Source organism: Ursus arctos, unplaced genomic scaffold, assembly GCF_023065955.2.
Source record: "Ursus arctos isolate Adak ecotype North America unplaced genomic scaffold, UrsArc2.0 scaffold_9, whole genome shotgun sequence".
In the NCBI taxonomy this organism is placed as follows: Eukaryota; Metazoa; Chordata; class Mammalia; order Carnivora; family Ursidae; genus Ursus; species Ursus arctos.
The window spans coordinates 80,300,486-80,313,404 of NW_026623111.1; positions in this window are offsets into that span (position 1 = coordinate 80,300,486).

Consider the following 12,919-nt stretch of genomic DNA (forward strand, 5'->3'; position numbering starts at 1 on the left):
ATGGCTAAAATTAATAAGACTGACAATACCAAGTGTTAGCAAGTATATGGAACAACTGGAACTCTTGTATACCACTGGTGGGAATGGAAAATGGTACAATCGCTTTGGAAAACAATTTGACATCTTCTTAAAAAGTTAAACATATATCTACTTTACAACCCAAGAGTGATAAAAGTATATATCTTTGCAATGACTTGTGCTTGAATATTCATAGCAGCTTTATTTGTAATAGCACCAAATTGGAAACAATTAAAATGTTGATAGGCAAATGAATAAACAAAATGTAGGATATCTAAAGTTAATATCACTAACAATTAAAATGAAAAAAAGCTTCATGACATGCAACAAAAATGATCTATCTGAAAACGATAATGTTGAGTGAAAGAAGCTAGACAAAAGCAGTGTATGCTCTATGATTTCATTTTTGTAAAATTCTAGAAGAAGCAAACAAACCGTATTTACTAAATGGGTTGCCTGGTGACATGCACAGAGGAATAGATGGACTGAAAAAAGAGCTGAGGAAACTTTTGGGACAATGGAAATAACTAAAGTGATGATCTTCATTTTATTAAGAGTTTCATGGGTATATATATCAAATTATATACTTTAAATCTGTGTGGGGTACTGTATATAAATTATCTCAACAAAGTAGTGAAAATTTAAAAATTCTATAGATATATTTTGATCAGTGTGGTGGAAGGGCTGGTCAATAAATGCTTCCAAGTTCTAACTGTAGAGAAGAAAATTCCCAGGCATATTCCACGTATTGAGAGTTTTGAGGTCTAGTTGCCCAAAGCATGGGCCAACTTAATGACATATCGAATATTGGTTTTCTTTCTTTCCCTGTTATATTCTTTCCCATCCCCTACTTTTATACCTGGGATCAGTTCTGGAAACAAACTACCTAGCCTGTCTTTCAGAGTCTACTTTCTGATGAGTACTCAAGGAAAGATACATATCTTTTCTTCAAAATGTCTCCATACTGTAAATATGGCTGATGCCAAAGGTGGAAGAGTTCTGCTAGGATCTTTCAATACAGAAGATATTTTTGGGTTGACACCTTCAGGGAAGGAAGAACTATCTTCTGTAGATTCCTGCATGTGTTCAATTGAATTATTCATTGGAAACTTCTCCAACTTTAAGTTGTTTCACAACTTTATTTTATGTAAATGTAGCATGATGTTAAGAGATATATTTCCAGCCTATCCTAGTGCAAGGATTCACTTGAGCTTCTGTGTTGAGGGAGAATTTGCAAACTTGCAACCTACTTTAGTGCCAAATGAAACAGATGTGTTTTGTGCATTTCATTTAGGGATATTAGTTTGCACTTTTATTTCCCCAAGGCTAAAACAAATGGATACTGTGTATCTTTTCATCCAAACAGGAAAATGTTCCTGAGGAAAGCTTTGGTTTGGTTTGTTATTAAGGTAACATTTTAAAGTGATAATGAATGTTTGTTATCTATAGATTGAGAGTAAGCTTTACATCTGGAAAATGGAGTCAATGGGTGCTGGAACTTGGTTGTACCAGTTCTTGAAGAGCTGAATTTGTCCATCTCTTCCCAACTTCATGTTTAGTGACATCACATAGGCAGCTTGAAATTGGTAAAAGTGAGAATATTTACACCATGGAAATTAGCAAATGCCACAAAACAGAGCTTGTCTTCACCCAACCCTCCACCCTCCAGCTTATTTTGTCAGGCTGTCACTGATACAGTCAACAAGAAGGCAAATGATACACCGTGGCAGTTATCCTCTGTTTATGTCCTCCAACTGGGTTATCACTGAGCTGCCGGTACAGAGTAACCATAACTTAGAGGTAAAATGTAATGGAAATCACTTTTAAACTTTCTTACTTGCAGATGATAGAAGGATGTCTAGAGAGGTTAATTGATTTTCTCAGATCGATTTCAGGGCTTAGACTAGAATCAGCCTCTTGATTCTTAGCAACCTGATGAGAAAACAATTTTCTAATTATTCAAATTTGCAAAGAACCTCTACAGTTGTGTGGACTCAACTTGACCTTAGGGTCCCAGCCAAAGCTGGGTCGAAACCTATATTCACGCTATTCATTATGGCAAATCCTAAACAAGCCTGTAGAGCTATTTTTGTAGTTTCTTTCATTAGTTACTTAAAGTATTTTGAGAATTAAAGAGTCCACGTCAGTTTTCTATAAGTGCTAATATACATACACAGACTCGGGTGAAAATTGCAGCACTGCTTCATATATGTTCTGAATTTAGTTATTTTTAAACTCATCTGATTTATGGGACCTAGTGATAAAAGAGAGCTGTGAAATGTCTCAATGCTTAAACAAATGGTGTCAAAGATATAATGATATAAAATCTAAGACCAGAAGGACCATTTGTAAATATTTATAAACATAAAAACAAAACATATACAAAATATCCTCAGAGTCTTGGACTCATAGTGCTAAAAGAATTTTGAAAAGACACTTAGTATATCTTTAGTACTGATTTACAGATAGGCATTTGTTGAATTCATTGACCACAGAGGACAGTCTAGAACTTAATATGGCAACTTTGTTAGCAAATTCCAATCTTACAGATGATGGGGAGTCCTTGCAGCGTGAAAGGAGAAGGTTGATTCCAGTAATAGAGGTATGGAAAGCATAGCGGTAGTTGGGGGAAGACTTCCTGACAGGAGTAGTTCATTCCTCCTCCTTATTTGTGGACCGTGGAATTTCTCCTCACTGCTACTTGGATGGGTTTGGGAGGTCAATGTCTCCTACCCCTCTGTAGTAAAGTTTTGAAATGCAAATCCTTCTAGGTGTGTTCTGGGAAGAATATTCAATGTCATTCACTAACTTACAAAGAATTCTGTGAATCCCCCAAAGATGAAAGTAAGGGAAAAGCGAATTAATTTTTTTTTTTTTTTGGTGTCTGTTATGTACAGCACTATATACTGCATTTAAATACACGATTGCATTTATTCGGTCTTAACAGTTTGAAGAAATAATATTTCCTGGCTCTGAGCTGTTGGACCTGCCTGCCTGACCTGCTCCAGCATATTCTTAACCTCTTAAACCTCAGAGTCACTAGTGGATTCTAGAGTTAATTAGGTGAATCAATGTGCAAGATGGTACATAACTATTTTACTTATTTTACAAATCTTTATCATTCAGTTTGCTTCCTTGGATGTATCATTATTTACCCACAAAGTTCTATAGAATGTTGGCATCTTCTATTAGGAGCTCCCTTTGGCAAAAACTGAAGAAAGGAAAAATCTTTCTGTATATAAAAATAAAATATTCTATACAGTTTTTGTAACTGGCCTATGAAATGAACACATAGAATTCTATACATTAGTGGCCAGTTTTCTCTTTGAGTATTTAGTACTTGGGTTTCCTTTGTTTACTTGAAATATGTGGCTGTAGTTTTCCAACATTCATTTGAAGGCTTTTTTCTGGACACAAAAATCAGTAAAAACATATATTGTAGTTTGATCTGAAGTTTTCATCAATTGAGCTGATGAGAAAGCGGGTGGTTACACAGAAGCAAGAAAAGCCTTAGATTGCTGCAGGCATGACTCACTATAAAATACAAGTGAGCGATATATAAAAGCAGCAGAGAATTGAAAGGATGGAATAATTTCATATTTCTACACCCCAAAAAAAATTGCCTAGGATTTTTTCCTTTTCAAAAGGGGAAATATGACCTTCTGTCCTGGCTCATAAACAAATCTATTCAACATTTTCCAGCATGCCTACTCTTTCCTGCATTGCTGGATATATCCCATAACCTTGGGAGAACACCGAGAGTTCAAGCCTAACAAATATTAATTCCTCCCCAACCATTTGAGAAGAACCTGAGATTCCAGAGTTCTACTCTTTTTATTGAAACAGTTTCCAAAACCAAGTTGAAAGCAACTGGGTGTTTCACAAGGAAAAAAAGTGCACTGAGTGAGATAGGAGCACAGAGGGGGATTTTGAGGCTGTAAATGTGCCTGAGAAACTGTGAGGCAAAGAATAGGAACGTAAGTATGCTTGGCGAATTGAGTTATGTCTCTGAGTGTGGGGCCACTGGATTCTTTATTGTGTTTAAGTCCCTTGTAATGAATTAGATCGTTAGGTAAATATGCTATCTTAATGACCTTTGTGATCTTAATGACCTTTAGAAATTTACAGGCACATCACCATTAGTATGAAGAAACTCTCCTGCGATACAACATGGCATAGTGTTTAAAAGCAAGAACTTTGGAGTCGGAAGGCCCAAGTTCATGTGTGGCTGCATAACTTGCTAGTTAGGACCTTGGGGCAGATTTGGTAGCATGTAATTTGTATGGGTCCCAGTTTCTTCATGGTAAGATTAGAGTGGTAACAGCAGTTGCCTTTTTAAAGTTATTTGTAAGGATTTCATGAATTAATGGATGACAAATTCCCAGCATAGGACCTTGCATCTAGGAGGCCATCTGTGTGTTAGGTCTTGCCACTACGTGTCCTTTGGGATGTAGGAAGAGGCCAGTACTGGTTAAGTCTGGTATCCTGGTTCTGCCAGATGCTGGCAAGCTGTTGAGGCAATCTTTGAGTTTAGAGTTCTCATCTGGCATAATGTTAGAATTAACTAGCTATAGCTTATATGAACAATAATTAGGAACTGTTTAAAGAATTATAGTATAATAACTAAAATGTATTGGTTAATTTGTTTAGGGGTTACTATTTTAAGTACTTCACATACACCAACTCATTTACTCCTCGCCACAACACTATGAGACAAGAATTACTTTTTATTATCCATTTTATAGTTGAAGAAATTAAGACAGAGAGATTAGGTAACTTGATGCACGTCTAGGGAGTGACAGAGCTGTGACTGTGTTAAAAAGCAGAATATATAATATCCCATTTTTTGGAAATGAAACTATTTTTTATATATATGAACTGCATTTTATATATAGGTGACTCTTGAACAACATGGATTTTAACTTTGCAGGTCCACCTACATGTAGATTATTTTTGATAAATGTAGAAGAGTACTGTAAATGTATTTTCTCTTATGATTTTCTCAGTAGCATATTCTTTTCTCTATATGTATTAGGTACTGTAAGAATACAGTATGTATTAGGTATGGTAAGAATACAGTATACATAGAAAATTTGTCTTCATTGACCGTTTATGTTATTACTAAGGCCAATTGGTAAGGTCAACAGCAAGCTATTAAGTTTGAGGGGAGTCACAAATTATACACAGATTTTTGACTGTACAGGGGTCACTGCCGCTAACTGCTGTGTTGTTCAAGGGTCAGCTGCATATATACACTGTTATACAGACACATGCACATATACACACACACTGTACACAAGAAAATTCAGAGACCTTTAATTGAGATGAATATTTTATTTGAGCAAGAAACAAATCTTTGGTGAATAGGGAGACTTCAAACCTGAGAGTGGGATGAAGCTCAGAAGCATGATATTATAGGATGGCTGATAAAGAGAGAATGAGGAAATTATTTAACCTTTACAATGATTGATTGTTACAATGGGGATTTCCAGACAGCAGTGGATTGGTTAAAAGTGATTATATTATACCATTTTTGGAAGACAGCTTTAGGTTTCATTTATCAGAGGCATTTACAAGGAATAACCTAAGTTAAATTTCACTTAAGTGCATGGAATAAACTAGATTAAGTTTTGTTTATGTGGCTTAGCCAGTTTTGTCTGCTCAAGGGATCTTAAGTCTGGTCTCCGTTTAATTTATTTTAATAATTCCCCCCAAATAGTATATTGTTACTCTTAGGTACTACTGTTGACATAGTCACTAGAACAGATGGTCGTTTAGTTGCTGTTACTGGGGGATATTCTCCAAGATGTTGACAGGAAATATATCTAAGAAGTAGAACTGAGGGTGACCTCACATTTCTCATCTTTGCTTGATGACATTTCTAATCTTTCTATAGTAAACATATTACTGGAATAAGAAAATAAATTGCATGCAAAAATAATAAATGGGTTAGAGTAGATGAACTTTTTTTATTCTGTTATTGCACATACCAAATAAATACAGTAGCAGGGAGGTTTTGCTGTAAGAGGGTGGACAGTAACCACCCATCCACCCCTGCCCCATTCATCTCAAAAGATTCCAGGAATATACCTATTCAGGGAGTGTCACCATTGTCTGTGCTGCTGGTATCAGGAGCATTGCTGGTATTGAAGGACTTGCTACCCTGTTGTGACTTTAGTGCCACCTGAGTGAGGCTCACTTGCCTCTCCCGTGTACTAGTTTCCAGAGCAGCAGTGAATCAACAGAAAGGGCTGAGCAAAACCATGCCTGTGGTGTGTTTGGGTGAGTCATTATACGGTGAAATACAATTCCATTCCTTACGAATCAGAAAGTATGCTTATGTTAGGTAATTCAACGGTTTCTACTAAAATGATTGCTGATCAAAATGTTCAAGAAAATAAGGGGAGCAGAAACAGAGATTAAATGTTAAAGTCTGGTGCTACTGCAGTGTCATGTTTGAGACATTGTCTTTCTGGAACACCCAAGGGGCAGGTCAAGGCTATGCATAGGTGACAGCAAACAAGAACATAAAATTTTGTTGAAAATAATTTTATATATATATATTTTTAAAAAAATCAAAGTCACTATGGAAAAAATTAGAAAATTATTACAATTTCTAATAGTACTTATTTTTTTTAAAGATTGTATTTATTTATTTTAGAGAGAAAGTGAGAGAGAGAGTACATGAGCATGAGTAGGGAGGAGCAGAGGGGGAAAGAATCTGACGCAGATTCACACTGAGTGGGGAGTCTGACACAGGGCTTGATCTCACCATGAGATCAGGACTTGACCAAGAGTCAGATGCTTCACCAACTGAGCCACCCAGGAGCCCCACTAATACTACTTATGTTATGGTTTAGTATTGATCATGGCTTGAAAGTGTGTGGGGTGTTCTTTTTACAGTATTAGGACTGCCTAATGTTTTAAACTTGCTGTTAGCATCATCACACCTATGATTATATGATTCTTGTGAGATAGAGAATAAAAACTAATGACTAAATGAGCAGAATATGAGCTGTTGCAAATCTGTCTAAACTGATGGCTGTGATGTTTACTTAAGCATGAATCACTGACTATTGATCACTTCATTTTACTCTTTCTCAAAGATAAATGCCCTTTCTCTGTGGGCCTTACTATAAATGCGACAGTATCTGAAAGTATGATTTTTATATATTTATCTGAATAGACCTTGAAGTTTCACTCCTTCAGAGCTGAGTGAAGAGGAAAGACATTTCTGATCTGGATTAAAGTTATTTGACTATTTACCATTTTAAGTCCTATGATCTCTCTTCTTTACCATCAGAGGATAATCTAACCCAGAGGATAGAGCCAAAGAGGTTGTCTTAGATTATTTTAGAGAAAAGAATAACTTTCCTAAACCCATACTTTAAACACAGAGCATTCTTCTTTATTAAATAAATAATTTTAATTCTAACTTTATGTATGCAAAAACAAAATATTTTCCATCTGAAATCTGGTTAGTCTATATGCAGAATGTAAAATCTGCTCCAATTGTTTAGCAAAATAAACAGGAGCTATTTCTTTCTAGAAGGAAGTCAAAGCTTAAGAGTCAAGAGACATTTTGGGGCGCCTGGGTGACTCAGTTTTTAAGCGTCTGCCTTTGGCTCAGGGCATGATCCGGCGTTCTGGGATCGAGCCCCATATCAGGCTCCTCTGCTGGGAGCCTGCTTCTTCCTCTCCCACTCCCCCTGCTTGTGTTCCCTCTTTCGCTGGTTGTCTCTCTCTCTGTCAAATAAATAAATAAAATCTGTAAAAAAAAAAAAAAAGAGTCAAGAGACATTTTGAAGTGGGATTCTAAGGAAAAACAGAATACTTAGGTTAGAAGAAAAGGAGGTGGGGGGCACCTGGGTGGCGCAGTCGTTAAGCATCTGCCTTCGGCTCAGGGCGTGATCCCGGCGTTATGGGATCGAGCCCCACATCAGGCTCTTCCGCTGTGAGCCTGCTTCTTCCTCTCCCACTACCCCTGCTTGTGTTCCCCCTCTCGCTGGCTGTCTCTATCTCTGTCAAATAAATAAATAAAATCTTTAAAAAAAAAAAAAGAAGAAAAGGAGGTGGATTCAGTTCTTCTGTTTCCTTCCTCTTGTCTAAAATGTTGTTAGGCAAAAAACATGAAACAAGTAAGTTATAGTGGTCAATAGCCACCTTCAAAGATGAAAGGAGTGTGTGCTAGGACAGAGACTATCTTCAGGCAATTCAGACTGAATAGTTGATGGAACACCTCACAAATATTTAAGGGTTAATAAATAATGACAGAAATGGAATCAATTAACTTTGCTTTAATTTGTGCCATGTGAAAAGTCTGCGTGTATTTTGGAGGAAGAGATTTGGGCTCAGCACTAACCTGGGCTCCTCTTCATTTTCACTCATTGGAACAGCAGCTGAGTCAAAGTCACAGAGCATGGAGGTCTTGCTCGCTTGAGAGAGAGACAGTTCCTTCTTATTGTGGCGTCCTAGCATCACCAGAATTTAGAAAGAACACATTTAAGACTGCTTAACCAGAGATTGAAAGAGTTGACAGACGAAAGTCAATTAAGGTAAAACGGACTTGCTCTGTCAATGATGCTGATGGTTGTTTGTTTCATAATGGAGTAAGCCCTAGCATAACAGTATCAGAGCCCCACATCACTGCGTTTTAGATAATAGCATTGAAGTCTCAGTCTCTGGTTGTTAGGAATTCTTTGGTACTGCCCAAGTGAAAACATAACTTCTTAAAATTTTGATCAAAAATCAGCATATCGTTTATTCATTCAATAAATATTTATGGGTACTTCCTATATGTCAGACGAATTAGTATTCTCTAATAAAGAATCAGGAAAAAAATAAATGAGATTAATATATCCCTAAATATGGGGCACACATTCTTCTCTCTCATTCTGTGGAATATCTATGATTGGACATTTTTTTATATGCCCAATTGAGGCCTGCCCAATTAAATAATAAAGTCAGGACAATTTTTTGTAAATGTTTGATTCAGATGCAATACAGGAATTCCTAAGCCTCAAGTTTTTTCAAGGATTCACTATTGATTAAATACAATTGTGATTTTCTTCTGAGAAACTCTGAGAAATTCACCGAGTAAGTGAATGTCCCAGAAATGGGATGCTCTGCACTTGGTTCACAAAGTAAGATTAATGACACCATGTAGTTGGTGATGACAAGGCCATGCTGAGCAGTCATGGGAGATTGGGTTGTAACCATCTGTTTTCCATGTGATGTCTTAATAAACACCACCACCTACACGGAGGTGTTATTACAGTCAGCCTCCTGGGTATTTGTAGATGAGGGCACTTGGGCATAAGGAAGGAGTTGTTGCATTTCCTTGAGTTACCACATGGAATGTTTGTGGCCTACATTAAAACAGCGGTCCCATTTTAAGGTGTGTGTGTGTGTATGTGTTTTAACTGCAAAGAACATTTGATGAAGGGATGGTAGGAATTGAAGGTTAGGATGAAGAGGTTTGCTTAGAAAGAAAGTAGAGAATTTAGAAAAAGTAAGACAGAGGAGAAGATATCTCTGATTTCTGCCAAAAAGGAATTGAATTGAGAAAAGTCTGGTTTATGTATTATACTTAGTATGAATGCCATAATAAAAATAATAAGGAATCGTATGATTATTTTCTAGTTAAAACTGCCCACCCATGACAAGCAATAGATACATATATGTGTGTATATGTGTATATAATATCAGCAGAGCACTCATTCATTCAATAAATATTTATGATATTTAAGAGAACCTACTATAAGCTGGATAAACTAGTTTTTTCTAATAAGAAACACCTAATCTTCTCTAATAAGAGATCAGAAAAAAAACAAGTTTTATATATATATAAAACTTATTTATTAAACTTAATGTTAAACTTATTGTTATATAATACATATATTAAACCTATTGTTAATCACTATTAATTAAACTTATTAATATCATTAATATATATTAATAATAGTTTAATACATATCTATACTGATCTATTTTTATTTAAAATGCAGTCAGTATATAAGATTCTGCTTTTTTAAATAGACATAGTAATTCATGAGTCTGAAAATAACTTATCTGTAACCTTACTTAACTAGTGAACACAGATGAAAAACCAAATTGAATTGAAAAAAAAAAAAGACCTGTGTGGGATAAAAGATAACAAATTTGGGTTTAAACTCATAAGCCTTTCTACTTTATTCATAGAGGAACTCCTCAGCCTTTCATCGATAACATATATCTATATATATATATTTTAAAGATGTATTTATTTATTTGAGAGAGAGAACATGCCAGCTGGGGGGAGAGAAAAATCTCAAGCAGACTCCGCCCTAAGCACAGAGCTGAAGGCGGGGTTCCATCTCACAACCCTGAGATCATGACCTGAGCCAAAATGAAGAGTCTGATGCTTAAACTACTGAGTCACCCAGGCACCCCCATCTATATACTTTTTTATGCAGACAACATTAATGACAGTTTGGATTAGCTGCAGGTTCTAAGGGACAAACCTAGGGAGAAGAAAAGGGAAGGGCACTGTTTGAGTGAGAAGGAAGTCAGAGCAAATAGACAGGCAAGACGGAGAGAACATGGTTACAATAGTTATAGTAAATAAAATGAAATTAGTCTTGACCCGTGTAGTTTAGAGGTGTAATGATCTTGCCTACCTCAGTAGTACCCAAGGGTAGGATTATTTTTCCAGCACTGTATTATAATTGTTGCTTTTATTTTTTTACTTATTTTTTTTAAGATTTTATTTATTTATTTATTCGACAGAGATAGAGACAGCCAGCGAGAGAGGGAACACAAGCAGGGGGAGTGGGAGAGGAAGAAGCAAGCTCATAGCAGAGGAGCCTGACGTGGGGCTCGATCCCACAACGCTGGGATCACGCCCTGAGCCAAAGGCAGACGCTTAACCGCTGTGCCACCCAGGTGCCCCATAATTGTTGCTTTTAATAATCAATTTGAGCCACCCACCAAAGGTTGTTAGGTTTATTTGGGGTTTTTTTGTTGTTGTTATTTTTTGTGTTTTTTTTTTTTGTTAGTAAGACAGGAAATATATAATCATTTTAGCAGTATTTCCAACTAAAATTGTGAAGGAAAAATTAAAAGCTTGACTCAAAAACTCCTTGTGAAATTTGCTTTTACAGAAAATCTTATCTCCAACTATGCAAGATAAGTGAGTTTTTAACTACATAATATTTAATTGTTCTAACAATCCCAAAAACTGTTCATTAGTAACCTATCTCATTCTTCTAGCTTAAATGACTTTTAGACACTACCAATTCAGACTTAATCTTGCTAGCACACATCTTCTCACATTGGCTGAACATAAGATAGGTCACCTCTCGGAGTTTAAGAAGAGTCTATGATTATGAGGTCCTGGACTTGGAGGTGCTGCAGTTTCATGCCAAGTGACCATTGGCATTGCATGCTTCCTGTTGTAAAAGTCCATTTAGAATTGGAAGTGCAGGGAGAAGCCAGCGAAAGGAGGAAATTCTGCTGTATCACTACCTATATTGACAGATATCCTGTTTCCTTTTTAAGCCAGATTGCTTTCCACCAACTTCACATTTATGTACCTCCCTGTCTTTTTGCTACTCAATTTAATTTCTAATAGCTTTTGCCTTAACTTAGTGTAGTGGTCTTAAAATGCTTTAAGTCCCCTGTTATAAAGGACATACTAAACTGATTCACGCCCCAGTAAGAAAATGCTAAATCCTTTGCTGCCTTTCTGGACCCTGCCTTCACATGTTGTTTCAGGCATGAAAATAGAGCCTAAGTGTAAAGCTCACTTAGGGGATCGAGAGAATGAGGCCTTCCTGATTAGCAGCTGACTAATTGTGAGTTACTGTCAGGCCTGGAGGGAAACTGCCCCTGTTCTGGCTTTTATAAACTCAGAGCGTCTATGTGCCATTTTGAAACACCTCATTCACATTCCGAATCCCACAACTAAATCTCCTTCTCTATTAATGACCGCCCAGACTAGTTCAAGTGGGAAAAGGAAAAAGCAAAACCAAACCAACTAGAAAAACAAAAAAATACAGTGGGTTTCTTGACATTTTGAGATAAGCTGGAAATAGATCCACACCCTACCCATGTATATAACACACAAGAAGAAAAACAGAACAATTAAAAATGTTGAGTCTTCTTCCTTTGAATATTCAGTTTGTATTCAAAGTTCATGAGGCACAAGAAATACTGGGACGTTCTGTGTGTGGGTGTTCTCTCCTTTTACGTGTAGTTTCCTGATGGTCTGTGGAAGTAAACTACCTTCCTTTGCTGCCTCTGTTGTGTACAACTGTTTTCTTGGAAATATAAGCCACAGGTCCATTTGAAAAATGGGTAGCAATGTTACTGGCAGCTAAAGCTTCTGCAAGGACATTGGTAACCGCAACTAAAAATCTGATTTTGTGCTGAGAGTGCTGCTGACTGTCAAGGTCTAAGGGATTGCCTCCAGCTTTGCTAAAATTTTAGCTCCTTCTGTTGGCTATTTTCACCCTTTTCTACTGGATAATTCACAATACTTCTTTAGAGCATTAGCATACTAACCCTCTCTAAAGACAGAAAGACACCTGATCCTGTAAAAAATAATTCTCAAATTCAAAATGCCAGGAAACCCTACTTGCCATTATCCTTATGAAATTATTTCAATAAACAAAACTCCAAGTGCCTTGTTTATGTGTTTATTCTTTTTTTTTTTTTTTAAGTAGGCTGTGCACTGAGTGTGGAGCCTGACACAGGACTTGAACTCACAATGCTGAGATCATTATCTGTGCTGAGATCAAGAGTTGGATATTCAACCAACTGAGCCATACAGGCGCCCCTATGTTTATTCTTAAGAACCCAATTCAGAGGCATATTATGAAATAAAGATATCAATGCCTCAGATCTCTAAAATCTGGAATAA